The sequence below is a fragment of the Rattus norvegicus genome, chromosome Y (assembly GCF_036323735.1).
Source record: "Rattus norvegicus strain BN/NHsdMcwi chromosome Y, GRCr8, whole genome shotgun sequence".
Classification (NCBI taxonomy): domain Eukaryota; kingdom Metazoa; phylum Chordata; class Mammalia; order Rodentia; family Muridae; genus Rattus; species Rattus norvegicus.
This window is the reverse complement of record NC_086040.1, coordinates 2,303,644-2,313,648: the sequence shown is the minus strand read 5'-3', so window position 1 is coordinate 2,313,648 and position 10,005 is coordinate 2,303,644.

Here is a 10,005-nt window from a genome sequence, read left to right as displayed (position 1 = left end):
GGAGACTGGATTTTGGGATGATGTGGCTGATCTCGAGGAAGAGGCTGCTCAGTGTAAGAGGGAGAGATATGATGCAGACTGGCCACACACTAGTGCCACGTGGCAATGAAGCAGACAATTAGGCAAAAAGTGGTTATACCAACAGCACCTCCGTATAACCCTCAACATAAAAGTATGGTGAAGCCTACAAAAGCTACTTCTTTTTGCCCACAGGTGTGGAAAGAGATGGGATTAAGTGTTCCAGTGTTTCTGGATGCTAACGGGCATCAATATCATGAACCCGTTGACTTTAAGACTATAAAGCAATTGGCAGAATCAGTCAGAACCTATGGGGTCAGTGCAGCTTTTGTTGTGGCTCAATATGAGGCTATTGCTAGGTATTGCCTCACCTCTGGTAATTGGGGAAGTCTGGCTAAAGCCTGCCTCTCCTCAGGTCAATACGTAGATTGGAAATCTTATCTTTTTGAATATGCTAACACGCAGGCTGCCATTAATCTGGCCTCAGGAGTAGACCCTCAGAGACAAGGGGATGCTGACATGCTACTGGGTCTAGGGAGATTCACTCTGGACCAGACTGGTTATCCAGAACAAGTCTATACCCAAATTAACAGCCACTCTATGAGATCCTGAAAAGGGATTCTCAGCTTACTTCACCCCGTGCTTTAACCAAGGAAGCACGATTATCCTTGGGAAAAGTAGAAAAAAGGCTGGAAAAGGCAATGCGAAGAAGGTACAAGGAAAAGGAGGATCTGCTTTTGTGTATACTGAGAACCTTTTGTCAGCCTAAAGCAGTGCTATGGCAACAGGGACCACTTCTTTGGATTTATCCCCATATTTCTCCTAATAAGACCCTTGAATATTACCCTTCTGCTGTTGCACACCTTGCTGTGTTAGGCGTTAGATCTTGTATTAGCATTTTGGTATTTTACCCAAGAAAATTATTATACCATAAATTACAGATCAGATGGAAACATTGTGTGCCTTGGTAGATGATTGGGCCACTGCAGTTTTGATGGAGAGTTTGACAATCATTATCCTAAGGATCCTTTGCTACAATTTTTCATTGAACATCCAGTGATTTTTACAAAAGTCACTGTATCAGAGCCTTTGTCTGTAGTGTTAAATATTTATACAGATGGCTCCAAAACAGGTGTAGGTGCCTATATGGCTGATTCTCCAGAACCAGTATTTATTCAATACAGTCCAGTCACCCCCCAAATTACGGAATGTAAATTTGTATTGGAAGTTTTTAAAAGAGTTCATGATTCTTTTAATTTAATTTCTGACTCTGCTTATGTAGTTAATGCTGCGTGCTCACTTGAAATTGCAGGGCCAATTCAGTCAAGTAGAACCGAATATGTCAAATCCTTTTAGTATTACAAAATTTGATTTGGGCCAGAAAAAATAAATTTTTCATACAACATATTCGAACACATACCAATTTGCCTGGTCCCATGACCAGTAATAATGCCCTGGTGGATGCTAGTACTCGTAGAGAATTTAATTTTCATGCTACTCCAGTAGATCTTGCTAGAGAATTTCATCAAAAGTTTCATGTTCCTGCCTTTACTCTTCAACAAAAATTTAAAATCTCTAGGGTTACAGCTCATGATGTGGTGTTAAGTTGCCATAATTGTGTTCAATTTCAACACCCTTCTCAGGTGGAAATTAACCCTCGTGGTCTCATTCTGCTAAAACTTTGGCAGATGGATGTCACACACATATCTCAATTTTGAAAATTAAATTATGCTCATGTTTCTGTTGATACCTGTTCCAGTATTATACACGCTATTCTGATGACTGGTGAAAAGGCTCGTAATGCCATTAGTCATTGCTTAGAGGCATGGGCGGCCTGGGGAAAGCCCGATAGTCTCAAGACAGACAACAGGCCTGCCTACACAGCAAAGTCCTTTCAGGCATTTTGCCAGACAATGCAGGTTGGTCATACTACAGGATTACCATACAATCCCCAAGGTCAAGGAATTGTGAAAAGAGTGCATCGTACCTTAAAAGAGCTTATACAAAAACAAAAAGAGGGAATTGCGAGTGGTGGAACAACAAAAGAACAACTTTCTTTAGCTCTTTTTACTCTAAATTTCTTAATTTTGGATGCATGTGGCCACTCTGCCGTGGGTCATCATGCTGCTACTACACCAATGACTAATGCAGAAGTAAAGTGGAAGGATATATTAACTGGTGAATGCCGTGGTCCAGATCCCATGATTTCGAGGTCTAGGGGAGCTGTTTGTGTTTTTCCGCAGCATCAAGAAAATTCAATTTGGGTACCTGAGTGCATGACTCGAAAATTGCCTTCAGCTCTTCCTGAAGATGAGACTACAAACCCCACTCTTACTGGGAATGGTAATCGATTCACTCATCTTGTCAGCTATTGCCAGCTTCTGGCCAGTACCCATGCCAGTTCATAGCAATTCTACTGTTTTGCCAACCTTTTTCTCTACCTCCTGTTTGTGTGATGTTCTCTGTATAGTGCCAAATGGAGAAATGCCCCAAAGGTATGCCGCCACTAACTTTTCTCTGTCGCATACCTTATGTTTTACTGTTAAGAACTCTTCCCTGCCCTGCATTTGGTAGCGTAGAGCCACATTTCAATATTCAATATAATATAAGCTCTAATGTGGACAATGTACCCATTTGGCATCTGGCTTTCTATTAGTTAATCAAAGGATAGATTTAGTTCAAGAACAAATTGAAGCACTGAATCATATAACACAGCTGTCCTGCGTTTCCTCCTTTAGAGGTTTATGCATTATTACTTTGTGAGCTAACTTTTCTCAGCATTCACAAGAGAGCAAAGAAATCTTGATTTGTCTGAAAGGAAACTGGTCCATGAAACCAGAGCAACTATCAAGACAATTGCTGATGCAGATTGCTGTCCTCAACAGCACTAGGTTGGACCCCATCACAGTTGAAGATTTTACCTCATGGATTATCACTGCTTTCTCTCTTTTTAAGGAGTGGACGGCCGTGTTTGCCTGGGGAGCTATTGTCCTCCTGGGATGTGGAGTAGGTCTCTGGCTTATTGGCCATTTAAAAAGAGAACATGCCAGACACAAAGTGGTTTTTTACCAGGCTATGACCGCCATTGAAAATGGTGATTCTCCCAACGTATGGCTGGCCTCTTTGAAAGATTAAGAGTTCACCCTAGATCATTTTTTTCACTGGCATGTGGAGACATTGTATCCAGAGACGGACAGCTCTCCTCGAGCTCGGACCAACCTAAGACATGGGGCCCAGTGGCAATAGGGTAACTCTATGATGCGTAAGGCGAAGTTTGGATGAGAACAACCTAAGACAGGAGCAATGACAAGATTGATATGACACCCAGATCTAGACCAGTCATTTTATTAAACAAAAAAGGGGGAGATGTAGGGCGCCCTCCTGTGGTGAACTACGGTACTGCGCATGCGCGGGTTTTGCACCTGGCATCAGTTGGCCGGGACAGTACCATGCTAGTGAGGTGATTCGTTGTCTGCCAATCCCTGGAGGACAAATAGCAGGGGTGATAGTGGGGTGATTTGTGCTCTGCCAATCCCTGAAGAACAATTAGCATAGCCTCAGCCTGCTGTGTATATAAGGCAAGAGCTTTTACTGCTTGAGGTCTCCATATCAGCAATGAGGTGGTCCTGCAATAAAGGCTGTTGAGAAGAATCTGACCATATTGCGTCTTCCTTGCCGGCCAAGGTGGGCGCGACAGAAACCCTTTCATAAATGTCCCAAATAATATAAAAAAACCTTAGTGTATGTTTAACCAAGCAAGTGAAATATCTGTATGATAAGAACTTCAAGCCTCTGAAGAAAGAAATTGAAGAAGACCTCAGAAGATGGAAAGATCTCCTATGCTCATGGATTTAACAGGATTAATATAGCAAAAATGGCCATTTAACCAAAAGCAACCTACAGATTCAATGCAATTCCCATCAAAATAACAATCCAACTCTTCAGAGAGTTAGACAGAACTACTTGCAAATTAATTTGGAATAACAAAAAAACCAGGATAACTAAAACTATCCTCAGCAATAAAAGGAGTTCTGGGGGAATCACTATCCCTGAACTCAAGCAGTATTACAGAGCAATAGTGATAAAAACTGCATGGTATTGGTACAGAGACAGACAGATAGACCAGGGGTATAGAGATGAAGACTCAGAAATGAACCCACACACCTATGGTCACTTAATTTTTGACAAAGAATCCAAAATCATTCAATGGGAAAAAGAGCATTTTGAACAAATGGTGCAGATTCAACTGGCAGTCAGCATGGAGAAGAATGCAGATATATCCATGCTTATCACCCTGTACAAACGTTAAGTCCAATTGGATCAAGGACCCCACATCAAACCAGAGACAATCATACTACTAGAAGAAAAAGTGGGTAATAATCTCGAACACATGGGCAATGGAGAAAATTTCCTGAACATAACACCAAAGGCTTATGCTCCAAGATCAAGAATTGACAAATGGGATCTCATACAACTGCAAAGCTTCTGTAAGGCAAAGGACACTGTTGTTAGGACAAAATGGCAACCAACAGACTGGGAAAATGTCTTTACCAATCCTACAACTGATAGGCGGTATATATCCAAAATCTAAAAATAATACAAGAAGTTCAACCGCATTGAGACAAATAACCCTATTAAAATATGGGGTTAGGAGCTAAGCAAAGAATTCACAGCTGAGGAATGCTGTATGGCTGAGAAGCATCTAAAGAAATGTTCAACAACTTTAGTCATACAGGAAATGCAAATCTAAACAACCCTGAGATGTTACTTCAAACCAGTGAGAATAAATAATGTCCAAAATTCAGTTGACATCAATTATGGCTAGGGTCTGGAGAAAGAGAAACAATCCTCCATTGGTGGTAGGATTTCAGACTGGTACAAGCATTGTGGAAATCAGTCTGGTGGTTCCTCAGAAAACTGGACTTTGAACTACCTGAGGACCCAGCTATACCTCTCTTGGGCATATACCCAAAAGATGCCCCAAAATATAACAAAGACACATGATCCACTATGTTCATATCAGTCTTATTTATATAGCCAGAAACTGGAAAGAACACAGATGCCCTTCAACAGAGGAATGGATAAAGAAAATGTGGTACATCTACACAATGAAATATTACTCAGCTATCCAAAACAATGATTTTATGTCATTTATATGCAAAAGAATGGATCTGGAAAATATCATCCTGAGATTATCACAGAAAAACATACATGGTATGCACTCATTGATAAATGGGTATTACCCCAACTGCTTGAATTACCCTAGATGCACAGAACACATGAAACTCAAGAAGGATGACCAAAATGTGAATGCTTCACTCCTTCTTTAGAAGTGGAACTAGAATGCCCTTGGGAGGGAATATGGAGGCAAAGTTTAGAACAGAGGCTGAAGGAACACCCATTCAGAGCCTGTCCCACTTGTGGCCCATCCATATACAGCCACTAAACTAGATAAGATGGATGAAGCAAAGAAGTTCAGGCCATCAGGAATCAGATGTATATCTGTCCTTAGAAACACAGGCAGAATACAGAAACTAAATAGGCGAATTCTATCATTTAACCACTGAACTGAGAATGGGACTCCTGTTGAAGGAATCAGAGTAAGAACAAAAAGAGCTTGAAGGGGCTTGAGACACCATATGAACTACAAGGCCAACCAACCAGAGCTTTCAGGGACTAAGTCACTCCCCAAAGACTGTACATGGATTGGCCCTGGGTGACAACCTCATAGGTAGCAATGAATAGCCTAGTAAGATCACCAGTGGAAGAAGCCCTTGGTCCTGCCAAGACTGAACTCCTCAGTGAAAGACATTGTTGGGGGGAGGGCAGTAATTGGGGGAGGATTGGGAGGGGAACCCACATAGAACAGGGAATAAAGGGGGTTAGGGGAATATTGGCCAGTAAACTGGGAATGGAAATAACAATCAAAATGTAAATAAGAAATAAACAAGTTAATAAAGAAGAAAAATATAGACTCAAATATGGAAAAAATATGTTACATTTTCAGAATGGAGTACTGCTCAAAAACAAGGACTTCATGAAATTCATAGGCAAATGGATGGAACTCGAAAATATCATCCTTAATGAGGTAATTTTATTATTGAAAAGCACACAGGGTATACACTCATTGATAAGTGGATCTTGCTCAAAATACTTAAGATGTACAGACCATGTGAAACTCAAGAAGGATGACCAATACCTGGATGCTTCATGCCTAATTTAAAGAGGAAGTAAAAATACCCATAGGATGGGATAGGGAGGCAAAATTTTGAATAGAGGCGAAGGAACAGCCATTCATAGACTGTCCCACATTTGGCCCATACATATAGAGTCACCAAACTAGATAAGACAGATGAAGGTATGAAGTGCAGGTGGACAGGAAGCAGATGTAGATCTCTCCTGGGGGACACAGCCAGAATATGTCAACTGCAGAACATGAATGGTAGCAGCAAACAATTAACTGAGAAGGGGACCAATCTTGAATGAATCAGAGGAAGACTGAAAGAGCTGAAGGGCCTCAAGACCCTATAAGTTCAACAAGGCCAACCAACCAGAGCATCCAGGGACTAAGTCTTGTGTCATGCCTTTCATGTTCTGATAAATCTATTCCTCATAAAATGCAGACTAAAATGAATATTTTCTGTTTACAAGTTTCTTTCTGGCTGAATAGTTTTAAAAAGTAACAGGAAATTAACTAACTAATAGAAGGTATACTGGGCATGACTTTTTTCTTTAAACATGAGTATTTTGCTTTGTGTGTGTGTGTGTGTGTGTGTGTGTGTGTGTGTGTGTGTCTGTGTGTGTGTGTTTGTTTTATATAAACCTTGAACTTTGTGTTTTAAATTGTGGTATCATATAATTTACTGTATTCATATTGCATTTATATTGTCCATGAATATATGTTTCAACCATGAACTTGATGTTTGATACAGTTTTATGAATTTAATATTTGGCAATATTGGGTATTGAATCTCTGAATACTACTTACATACCAGGAAATACTCAAACTACTCTGGTTACATGTCTAGTGCAATGTAAAGCACATCATGAAGCCTTATTAATGCTACATGAACAGAAAAACACAGCACTATCATGTTACCTTTTGGAGTATTTTTGTTTATCAATTTGTTTGGCTTTCTTTGATCTTTCCAATTTATTCCTATTTTCTTCTCTATTCTTTTATTATTATTTTTAGTAGAAGGGCAACATAAGTAGAAATATAGGCATTTTTTTAGAAAAAGTGTTTTGTTATTAACCATAAGTGCAGTGCTCTAACATTTGTAACTATTTAGGCAACAGAGATGTGAAAGATGAGTATAATGAATAGGATCATTCTAGATTTTGGTCTGTTATTACTATGGATCTTGTGACAACTGATCCTCATTTTTCATTATTTGCTAATTTTGTAAGATATACAAATGGAATTAGAGATTAAAATCAACACTCAAAAATGTATTTAGGAAAAGGAACATGAGGAATGCGTTTTCTGCGTGACTGGTACTGTACACTTAGTTTATTATTTTTATTAATTCATCCATATATATGCAGGATTCACAAGTTGAGTTTTCCTTATAAATGGACAGTTTCTTACAATATGTTATTTTATATTATTTTATTTTCTATTCATGTACAGATAAGTTATTTCCTGGCTAATTTTCATATTTTGTGTAAATAGATATTTTTTGTGGCAAATTGATTGAATTGTGTATATATATTACACATATATATTCACTGTGCCTCATCCCAATCATAGATTTTTCCATTCTTAAATATACCCTCTCATTTAACTGTAAGAACACCAGTGCTACAAAGGATTTAAAACCATGTTGTCATTTTCTTTTTCTTTTTTTTTTTTTCCGGAGCTGGGGACCGAACCCAGGGCCTTGCGCTTCCTAGGCAAGCGCTCTACCACTGAGCTAAATCCCCAACCATGTTGTCATTTTCAATCACTTCATATCTATGCAGGCCATCTATCATTGAAAGCTGACCAGGCAGCACAGTATTGAAAGGAAGACTGATAGGCACACAGTGTATTCAGTGAAAGTTCTACCTCAGTATTTGAAGCCCTGGGTGAAGGCCAAGCTCATATCTGCCACAAATGTGTACATGCTTGGTACAGTCTTTTTGCTCTATGTTCAGCTTCTTTGTTGCTTCAAGTACCATGTTCTTGTTCTTTGTCATCTTTCCCTGGATTCCATATCCTGAAGGTCTATCACTCCTTTCCCTTCATCTTACATAGAACTTCAGATCTCTGTTTTGCTGTGATTCACACTTTGTATGTGTTCTTCAGCAGCAGAAAAAAAAGTCAGAGTGGGGATGTATAATAGTCTTCTATCTTTGAATCCAGTCCAAAAAATTTGCATCTCAAATTTCATAAATGGGAGAAAATAAGCATGCAATGTGTGTTTATTGATTCTCTGAGTATATTTTGATATATTTTCAATAAATTTCAATTATATATTTTGTTGTTATGCTATGTGTATGTCACTAACACATGGTAAAGGCTGAGAGAATTTTAATAAACTTCGTTGATTTGGAAAACAGATAGTGGTATTCATAAGTAGATCACAAGTGTAGTTATACTTATGTACAAGACATTTCTTGTATATAAATCACATATAATTTATGAAACAGCACATTTATCCATTTCTATTATATTTCCAATAGAAATAACTTTCTGATTCCTCCAAAAATATTACTGGATATTATCTTGTAATTTTAAATATTTAGTGTATCAGGGCTCTCAATATTGTTCACAAATCAATTAGACAAAGTTATTTCTTACTCAATTGGGACACTTCTATATTAACAAATGATAAAGAACCAATGCCCCCTTATCATGAGTTACAATGGTAAAATCTAAGAAATCATCTGATTTCTCAGAAATTACAATATTTTCTGGTATGATATAATGATCAGGATGTAGTAAATTTTATCTAGAGCACAATTAAGACTATAAGCATCTACATCTAAAATACCTTGTTTTAATATTCCTAGAATAAGATAAAAGCTTGGGACTTCAATATTCTTTTTTTTTTTACTTTTTTTTATTAACTTAAGTATTTCTTCTGTACATTTCCAGGGTTATTTCCTTTCCCCGTTTCTGGGCCAACATCCTCCTAACCCCACTCACTCCCCTTCTTTATGGGTGTTTCCCTTCCCATCCTCCCCCATTGCCGCCCTCACCCCAACAATCACATTCACTGGGAGTTAAGTCTTAGCAGGACCAAGGGCTTTCCCTTCCACTGGTGATCTTACTAGGATATTCATTGCTACATATGAGGTCAGAGTTCAGGGTCAGTCCACGTATAGTCTTTAGGTAGTGGCTTGGGACTTCACTATTCTTAATATATATCATAACTGTTTCATTTACTAGTAATGTTTTCAGAAATTAAAAAACTACATTTGAGAAAAAATAGTTTTTAAATGAAGTAGACAATCTTACATGAAAGAGAAATACCACTTGTATAGTATAAACCAAGAAGACAAACAAACAGACAAACGTTATTCAAGTAGAATGTGTTTCAACAGATGAAAATGTATCATGCATTTAAGTTAAAATTGATCTTACATCTGAGAATTTATATTAAATTATTCCCCTGACAAATAATGCAGGATATTTGTGCCTACAACTATTAACAACTTTTTAAAAAATTTACAATATTGTATTTTGGCTGAATTTTGTAAAATGTAAAAAAAAATCGACTTTGGTGTTAAATATTATAGGTATTATGTACATAATTCTTTTCCTTTAAACACATCAACATAACTAATATAATCTCCACATATTTAATCTCAAGCTTTGTGAATATTTAGTCTTCTATATTTGAACAGGAAAGGATTTTTGACATTTTAAAAACAACACAATGTTTTATACCTGTGGGTGAAACTATTAAAATATTTTCAAATCATAGCTTTGCATCTGTGCCCTGGAGCAGAATCTGTGCTCTAAATATGGAAAACATTCAGCTTGCATCCATAGTCAGC